The following is a 9402-nucleotide window of genomic DNA, read 5'->3' as shown; positions in this document are numbered from 1 at the left end:
AGTGGCCCTCCTCTGGACCCTCTCCATGCTGTCCACATCCCTCCTGAAGTGTGGTGCCCAGAACTGGATGCAGTACTCCAACTGCGGACTGACCAGTGCCGCACAGAGGGGGAGGATCACCTCTTTGGACCTGCTCGAGATGCATCTGTGGATGCATGACAAGGTGCAGTTGGCCTTCCTGACTGCCTCCCCACACTGCCTGCCCATGTTCATCTTGGGGTCAATGATGACTCCAAGATCCTTTTCCACCTCCGTGATGACAAGAGGAGAGTTCCCCTTTGAGTTTCTTATTACATTACAATGACCAGGAAATTCTTCCATCTGCAGTTTTGCAAGGAGATTGTTGGCTGACCCAAAGTCCCCAAAAGCTGTATGTTTTATCTTTATTGGTCTCTCTCAGAGCTTAGCCAGGTAAAGCAGTACATCTTGAGTTGTTTCATCCACAAAACTCCTTTTTAAGTTCTGCCAGCTCCCTCCTTTAGTTTTGAATGATTTGGCAGACATTAGGGGAAAATAAAAATCTTGGCTGGCTGGTGGAACGTGCCTTGCTTCTTCTTTGCTATAAGAGTATTGGCAGTATCACTCATACAAGAAAAAATTGTTAATGCTGTACTCCTTACTGTGCTGAGATATCCTTGGTGGTATTCATTAGCATTGCTGGCTGGCTCAATAATGCAATAGATTAAAAAACAGACTTGCCTGGCATTTTAGGTAAGCATGAACTCAGTTCTTCAAGATGCTGAATACCACGCTGGATCAAGACTACAAAACTACAGTATTCATTGCGACAACATGAGATATTCTGAGTTGAACTATGACCTCCATTTTGTCTTGTAAGCTGCATTTTGGTTTCTATTTTATATTATGTGATGAATTTATGTTTTAACCTTGCCTTGGGCCTGGTTAATATAATGTATTCTAGTCAGGAAATACTATCTAGGAAAATGTGTTTCATTTCTCGTTGAAGGATCTCTCTAAGAAGCCATCAAGATACAATTTAGAGCAATATTTGACCTCTTGGCCCTGCGGGTCTGATGAGGGGCCTGGGGCTGGTCCATGGGTTGGATTGGCCTCTTTGTGCTAGAATCAGCAGGATCAGGTCCACTGTCTGATTCAACACACAGGGCCACACTCTGGGGCCCCCAGAGCTCCCCTTGGGTTTGAAACTTTGACAGCAGGGGAGCTGTGCTTCCCCTGGGGAGTCCCACAGGGCAGATGACACAGCATTGGGAGTCAGATCTGGACCATGGGCCAAGGCTTGAGCATCCCTGGCTTAGTCACTGGCTCTGATTAATTCTCTGACCCCTGACAGATATTTCATTTCAGATATGATTTATTAGTTAAATCATATCTTAAGTAGTGACCTAGCCACATCTTCAATCAATTTTAATAGTGTGATAAAACAAGGAAAAAACCAAAACAAAGTTATTACACAAAATATATACAATATTACACAAAATGTGTAATAACTGTGGCTGGTACTGATCACACCTTTAATTGAATGTGTGGTCAGTGCTCCCAGCCTCCAGAGCACACTGGAGCTGTATAAGCCTCCCCTCCAGAGGACCAAGCTTGCTATTTGTTGGTGCAGGGGGAGCCTGGGATCCAGATCCCAGACATTTCTACACTGGCAACAGGGTAGAATGGCATCTGATGCTCAATCCTCACAATTGTGTGGAATGCCAGGAAGCACAATTGTGGGGATCATGTATCAGATCCAATCACACCTTTAGTTTTATGTCTCTCAGAGGTCTCAAATTATCTCTAGTGAACCATGTTCTCTCAAGCATGCTAGATAAACACATGCCCAAAAGGAAAAAATGACTCTGTTTAAGTAGGAATGTTTTTTTTGAGTACGGGGGGAAGGCTCTATCCCTCACCACATGCAAGAAGACAGACAGAAAAAGGAAAATAGGATGAAAAGCTGTTGTAATTGCGGACTCAGAAGAATCAGGATCATAAGATCATAGGAAGATAGGGCTGGAAGAAACTTTGCAGGGATGGACATTACACATAAATGGTTTAAGTGATCAGAAACTGGTTTAAACCTGTAAAAGAACAGGTGTTCAGTGCACACAACCAGTTTTGAAAATGGCTGAAACCAGTTTGAGATAAACCTGGTTGAATGCAGTATTGGACTTAACTGATCTGGGTCAAACTGGTTTATGCAATGTCTGTCCCAGACCCCTTGCTGGTTTAAGATAAACCAGACACCCCCCAGCATGCTCTCTGGGTTGGGCAGGACTCTCTGCTCCACAGCAAGGCTGGCCCCTTCCCTCTGCTCCCTAGTCAGAGCTCCAGCAGAGACTTGCAGGCAGAGAGCATCTGCCTGGCTTCTCCCTGCTAAGCAGGAATTATTCCCCCCCTCCCCTCTGCCTTACACAGACACCTCAGCATTAGCTAGCAGATGACATGCTGGCTATGGTCCACGCTGTGGGAGACTACAGGCAGGCTGGCTTTTTGGAGCAAATCTACAGGTAGCTTCATGTCTTTCCTTGAAAGAGCTGCTTAAGAAGAGCTCCATTAGTTAATGGAGAGAGGCTTTGTTTTTGTAATGGGTTGATAAACAAAGAGTTAAGGGTGATAAACATTCCCTGCTGGGCAGCTCTGGAGCAGGGAGGGGAATAATCAGGTTGCCCTGCTCAGGCCCGGCTACAGTCCCCTCAGCTCAGTTCTATAGATGTGAAGGGAGGGCTGCTCTAGTGCCCCTGGCTTCTAGCCTGAGCCATTGCAGGCATGTGCCCACATTTCTGGAATGTCTCCCTGGTTACAAAACTCGTTTAGCCTAGCTAGGTTAGACTAACCTGCAAAGATTGAATCAATTCAGGTTCAGGCTTTTGAATGTCTGCCCATAGCCTGTGAGGTCATCCAGTCCAGCTCCCTCATCAAGGCAGAATCATCCCTAACTAGACTATCCCAGTCAGGTGTCTAATCTGTATTTGAAAATTTCCAGGGATGGGGATTCTACAACTTCTCTAGGTAACCTGTTCTAGTGTTTAACCCCTCACTTAGTCCGAAAACTGTTCCCAGTCTCCAACCAAAATTTTGTCTGCCGCATTTTGAGGTCCTGTCCCCTAGAGCCACAAAGAAAAAGTCTATTTATCTCCATCCTCTATAATCACCCTCCAGGTATTTGAAGTCTGTTGTCAAATCCCCACTCCAACTTCTCTTCTCTGGACTAAACAATATTAGTTCTTTCAGCCTTTCCTCATAAGTCATGTTTCCCCAGACAAGTTTTCACTTTGCTGGATTTTTTTTAATCTACCCATATCTTTTTTGAAATGTGGTGCCCAAGACACAGTATTCCAAGTGAGGCCCCACCAGTGCCAAATAGTGTGGAAGAATCACTTCTCTGGATTTGCAAATGACACAGATTTAATAGATTTTATAAATTTTTAGGGTTGGAAGGGACCTCAGTAGATCATTGAGTCTGACCCCCTGCCCTGGGCAGGAAAGAGTGCTGGGGTCAGATGACCCCAGCCAGGTGCTTGTCCAGTCTCTTGTTAAAGAGCGCCAGGGTAGGGGAGAACACCACCTCCCTCGAAGCCCATCCAGATTCTGGTAACCCTTACTGTGAAGTTCTTTCTGATGTCCAAGGTAAATCTGCTCTCTGTCAGTTTGTGGCCATTGTTTCTAGTTACTGCAAGGGGTGCCCTGGTAAACACAGCATCTCCTATTCCTTGCTGCTCCCCCTCTACCCACCATGAATTTGCAGGCAGCCACAAGATCACCTCTCAGCATTCTGTTGTGGAGGTTGAAGAGATCCAGATCCCTCAGTCTCTCCACACAGAGCCTTACCTGCAGACCCCTAACCATACGAGGTTAGGGGACTGTAGGTATGAGGCCCCTAGCAAAATGATATGAGGCTGTAATTTTACAGCTGTTAATAATATAACACACATTTTTAGCTCTGTAACAGGTTGCCTTCCCCAGTGCCATCTTCCCTGTTCTCTGTGCCTTACGTGGGGCACCCCTGTAGTCCCCTTTAAGGTTTCTTGTGTCCCACTCTTTACTCACCTGCCACATCTTGATGGAAATTATTATGCTGATGTTTTTAAAAGCAGGAGACTGCCTACTGGATTTCGTATGTTGGGGTCTTTTGCCTCCACAGCCCTTGACCCCAGTCGTTCTCTGGCTAGGCCTCCCCATCTAAACCCACCAGACAGGGTCTGACTCTGAGGCTGTAGCCTTTTCCATTGTCTTGAGGCTTGAAGCCCTCTTTTCTGCTCCAATAGGGAGCCTGGCCTGCCTAGTTCAAAGGTCCAGCCCCCAGGCCCAGAGCCAGGGTGGCACAAGTTCAAGGCCAGGGAACAGTCTTGAACTCCCTTCAGCTTAGTCCAAAAAAAATTAAAATAAAATTGCACCTCAAGTGCACTGGACCACCCTGGCCTTTTAAGGTCATGCCTTCTGGCGCTGGGTCAGTGCACCCCAAAATCCTGCACCCCCACTGGCACTGGGGACTATATACCCCCAAAAAGCCACACCCTCACTGGTGCTGGGGCCCCCACTCTGTAACAGACCCCCAAATGAGGCCTCCTCCTTCCCCTAATACCCTCACCCAAACCACTGGTGTTATTCAATAACCAAAAGAAATACAGACAGTCCTATCCATGGGCAATAACTGCCACTAAGAAAAAAACATGATCCAAGAAAGCAGCATGCCAGCTTACATTTATGCTGGGTTCATGCTTTAGCTCTCCACCATCAGCTTCTGCGGTGGCTGCTGTCTTACCAGGGGCTTCTGTAGTCCCCTCTTCCAGCCTTTAGACTACTTGCCATGCCTCTCCATGGAGCTCTAGGAAGCACTCCTTCCCCTTTGGCTGCTGGCCTCTACTGCTACTCTCCCCAGGGTTTTATAGTCCTGGTCTGCCCCTTCTGGTCAGCTGACTAGCTAGCCTGGCTCAGTATTTAACCCCCTCCTTACCAGCATTCTGTGCCCAGAAAGTTCTGGCGGTAAAGGAGAGGATTTGGCTTCTGATGACAGGGCTAAGGTTCCCTGTTACACACCCCCCTCTCTTCTTTTGTCTGGGGTCTTTCTGAACCCTTAACCTGCCTTCTGGTAACAGGGCTAGGGTTTCCTGTTATAGGCTCTTATTCAGTTTATGGAGCACAATGACCACCTATATCTTTTTCAGCAGTACAGCAGCGTAGACCGTCTTTCCAGAGTCTGAATTTGTGCAGCTACATCTCAAGGTTGCATAGTCTTAGCAGTTTTCATTAGCTTTGTACCCCATACTTCATATATACTTCTGAGGACAGGAGCTTATCAAGATTTACAAAAGAATGAAATTTTTATTCAGAAAGGGAACACCCATAGTTATGGTTGTAAAGATTAGAAAGAAAACAAAGCTAGCCAATCAAAAAACAATCCTCATGTTTCTGGACTCAGTATCTCTTATGTTGTCAGGAAAAAAATTCTTTTAAAGCTATTCAGTAATTATATACTGCAATGTTTCTTGTACCTTTCTCTGATGCATCAAGATAGTGGACAGATGGAACATTTGTCTGATCTGATATGGCATTTCTTCTGCTCTAGAATTCAGGATTTTGCTTTGGGCGTATCAAGCAATTTACATTATTCTCTTTCTCATTGGCCTTCTTTGTACGTATTTTTATCATCCTGATTCTAGTCCTAACAAGAACCATAGATGCATAGATTTGTTAAACTGAAAGATCATTAATGTAATTATAACAACAGATGTTTTGGCCTTACGATGTCTTAATCTTTTTTCAAACCTTGAAAGAAACTCAGTTTAAATTCTGGGTGGTGATTCAGGGTTGGTTCTTATGCAGATTCATAGATATTTGAAGGGTCAGGTCAGTTCTTAGTTTATCCAACCAGTTTGCCCACCCTTATGTGCACAGATCCTTTTTTTTCTTTTTTTTTTCATCCTTTGATTGCTCACAGGTGATTTCTCTGCTCTTAGCTAATTTAATTTATTTTGGTTCTGGATTCCTCCACTCCTCTAAACAGAGGTCGTAAGGGCCATTTTGGCAGCCTTCATTTTACATGACTAATGTTTTACAAGACATTGTTTGATCATTGTTTTATCTCATATTTTAAAAAATAAGAATTTCCTGCTCACTTGCTCACTCAGTGGTGGCAAGGGACTTTTCCTGCAGGTCAGCCTGTCCAATTCTGAGCCAAATCAAACAAATTAAATGTCTCTCTGACAGGTTACTTTTTGCTAAATTTCAAAAGGAGAAGACATTAAAACTTTATCTTCAGTTTGGGATTTCCATGAACCTCCAGGATTAAAAGAAGGAGGGTTCTTCCCAGGCTTTCAGATCCTATAATTTCTTTTTCAGGTGAAGTGAGGAATAGAGATGGAAAAAGGATTGTAGAAAACAAATACGGGTATCTCTACAAAAGAAGATTCTTGATTTAACTCTCATAATCTCTTTTGCCTTTTTTGTCTCATGAGGAGTACACCAGCATTACACTAGCTTGAGTTAATCAAAATACTTGTGGCAAAAAATTTGACACTTTTTAATGTTCAAGAATAATGTACAAGCCAGTCAAAGTTTTGCATGGCTTTGTTCAATTAATTTTTGGTGCACACATTTTAGTCAGTGGTTTATTTGTTAGTTGGTGGCTATTTGGGTTATTTGCATTGTATAACTGGTCAAGCAATAATGCTTCTTCTGTTCTATGATTAGCTGACCTAGATTCATGAATAAGAAAAATAGTTTTTTAGTCTGGAAATTATCCATGAGCCTTCACAATTGTAAATTTTTTGTGTGGAAAAGAAAAAAACCCCCAAACTGGCAGTGAAACTATTCATGAGATTTTTGGTTTTAGTTAATATTCAGCTGGATTTTTGCAATAAAATGCTTCATAGGGCTTGACAGAAGCCAGGGTAGAGTTGCACCTTGTAGACCAACTAAATCAGGGATGCGTAAGTTCAGCATAAGCACTGGTCCCTTCACAGGTGACATGTAGGGAGGGTGCAAGGGGGCATGCTGGTGGCATCAGTGGGTGCTCGATGTGCCCTCCACGCAGTGGCATACTGATAGAGGGGGCAGAGAGTTAGTTCTCTGGTGGCACTTCTGGTTTCACCAGTGGTACTTTCAGTTTGGTCACCAGTGTTTCTGGGCTTGGCAATCAGCTGCAGGGAGACCCCTCCCTCTGCGGCTGCTGGGGGAGATCTCCATCAGATTCAGGAGGCACCAGTCTCCCATGAGTCCCTTCATAGCTTCTGTTGAAGTCATAGGCAACCTGAGCAGGGTGTGGGGCCCAGGGCAAATCAGCCCATGCAGAGCCCACCCCCATTCCAATCCCGGACCCGAAGAAGCTGGCGTCAGCGGTGAGGGGTGTAGCAAGTGACTGGATGAGGAGCCGCCACTTCACCCAGCTCTGTGCAACTGCTCCTCTGCCCAGCTCTGCAGGGCCCCCCCCAAAGCCATGGGGCCAAGGGTGGTCGCCCCAATTCACCCCCCACAAGGGATGACCCTGGTTGAAATACACTGCTGCTTACAAAAGCTTACGCATATATGATTTAGTTAGTCTGTAAGGTGCAAATGTACCTTACCTTCTGCCTGATTCAGACTTATACAGCTAACTACTACTACCTCCCTCTGCCTATTAGATTTGAAAAGCCAAAGATTCCAAAAATGTTTCAGCAATCCATTTCAATCTAAGAGATTTTCAACATTTGGCTGTTTCAGTTTGGATTGCACAGCCACTAGGGCTGTGCGAAACGGCACTCTTCCACTTTGAGTTCCATTTCGACGGAACAGTGTTTAGTTTTGAGTTTTATTTGATTATGAAAGCACTGTTCCATTTTCTTTCATCAAAACTGTTTTGCTGTTTCGATACTGTACATGTACATATTATCTACATGGGGCAAATATGCTGGTGAGAACTTTTTTAAAAACAAATTTTATTAAAAACACACTTATCACCCTACACTTAAAAAGCTACACATATTGAGCATCCTTGTTTTACAAAAAATTCATATCACAGAAACAACTACACATATTAAACAACATATGTCAACTTCCCACAAAACCCCCTTACAGAAATCTTCTTCATAGAGGAACCCCATGACAATTGTTACCTCACTAGCCACCTAAAACTTTTTGCACCCCATCAGTTGTCTTTGTTGGTTTAGTGAAACAAGCATGTCCAGTCCTTTTTCCTCTGCTTTTTCTCTGATCTCTTCCTTGTCTTGATCGATATAGTATTTCAGTGCCAGCTCCAGGCACTCTCTTTTTCAATGAAAGCCAACCCCTTAAACCCCAAAGGTTTCTAACTTTCCATAAACTAGTTTTAATAATGTTTCCTCTGGTTTCCTTGGAGTCCATATAGTACGATCTCTCCCGCTAATGACGTTTATTTTGGTGACACTCAAAGTGGCAAATCCTTTCCCACACCCCCTTTGCATATGTACACTCACAAAACATATCCCACTGTTTCTTCTTCCCTGCACCTCTCCCTTCAGCACCCTAATTAGCCCATCAAGTCCCATCTGTGTTGCACTTCTCTCAGTAGCAAAATATTTCTTTCAACCATTCACACTAGGTCAGCGTGTTCACATTTTAGTTGTTTACCTGCCACCACTCTTCACATCTTCTTCACTTGTATCTCTGTGAAGTTTCCCACTGGCACCATCCTGTCTCTCTCCATAACTGCTTTCATCAATTTCTTATGATCCTTCATGACCTCCAGCCCTACCTTCCCTATTTTAAACCTCTGCATGAATCCTTCCATCTTGATGTAATGAGTTGGTGGTTGCCATGTCCCTGGACTCTTCAAAGAAGTCTGATATACTCCCCATTTCCTTGAAATCGAAGCTGTGTGAAATTGAGTGATGTGTGCTGCTTTCCCCTCTCCTTCCATTACCATTTTGCATATTGCGCTTACAGATTTCACATAGATGAACAATCCTAGTCTGGCAGTCCCCATCCCCCCCATCTCTGTTGCTTTGTATAGTTCAGCTCTAGTCAACCTTTCTCTTTTGGCATTCCAGAAGAACACACATATTTCCCTTTGTACTTCTGCTATCTGCAGCCAAGTCATTTTGAATACAGTTCCGGTATATAGAATAATTGTAGCACAGCCTTAAACACCACCACTTTTCTGGCAAAGGACAGTATCCTTCTGGACCATAATTAAAGTATTTGCAGTAGTGTTGCTATCACCTTTTCCCATGTTGTATTACAGAGGTGGGCAAAATACAGCCCACAGGCCACATCCAGCCCACCAGGTCATTCTATCTGGCCCATGGGGCCCCGAAAAAATTTAGAAAATGAATATTTATCTGCCCCGGATGCCTGTCAAAGATAACAGGAGCCAGACGCAGTAGAACCCAGGGGAAGCCAGCAGGACCCAGCAGCCTGGCCCACCCAGCGCTGCCCCCCAATCTGGAAGCCTCTGCTCCCTGTGCTGCCAGGCTGGGC

General features: G+C 44.4%; 1 long non-coding RNA gene across 1 annotated transcript in view; it reads right to left on the bottom strand.

The window, feature by feature from the left end:
* LOC109305463 overlaps positions 1-9126 on the bottom strand; it is a 13154-nt gene extending 4028 nt beyond the window's left edge. The window contains exon 1 of the long non-coding RNA XR_002099631.1: positions 8612-9126. This is a non-coding gene — a long non-coding RNA (uncharacterized LOC109305463). The remainder of the gene's footprint in view (positions 1-8611) is intronic.
* Positions 9127-9402: the final 276 nt, after the last annotated feature.

The sequence above is a fragment of the Crocodylus porosus genome, unplaced genomic scaffold (genome assembly GCF_001723895.1).
Source record: "Crocodylus porosus isolate Cpor-Errol unplaced genomic scaffold, CroPor_comp1, whole genome shotgun sequence".
Taxonomy (NCBI): domain Eukaryota; kingdom Metazoa; phylum Chordata; order Crocodylia; family Crocodylidae; genus Crocodylus; species Crocodylus porosus.
The sequence above is the reverse complement of the archived record's forward strand: the minus strand, read 5'-3'. Positions and strand labels throughout refer to the sequence as shown.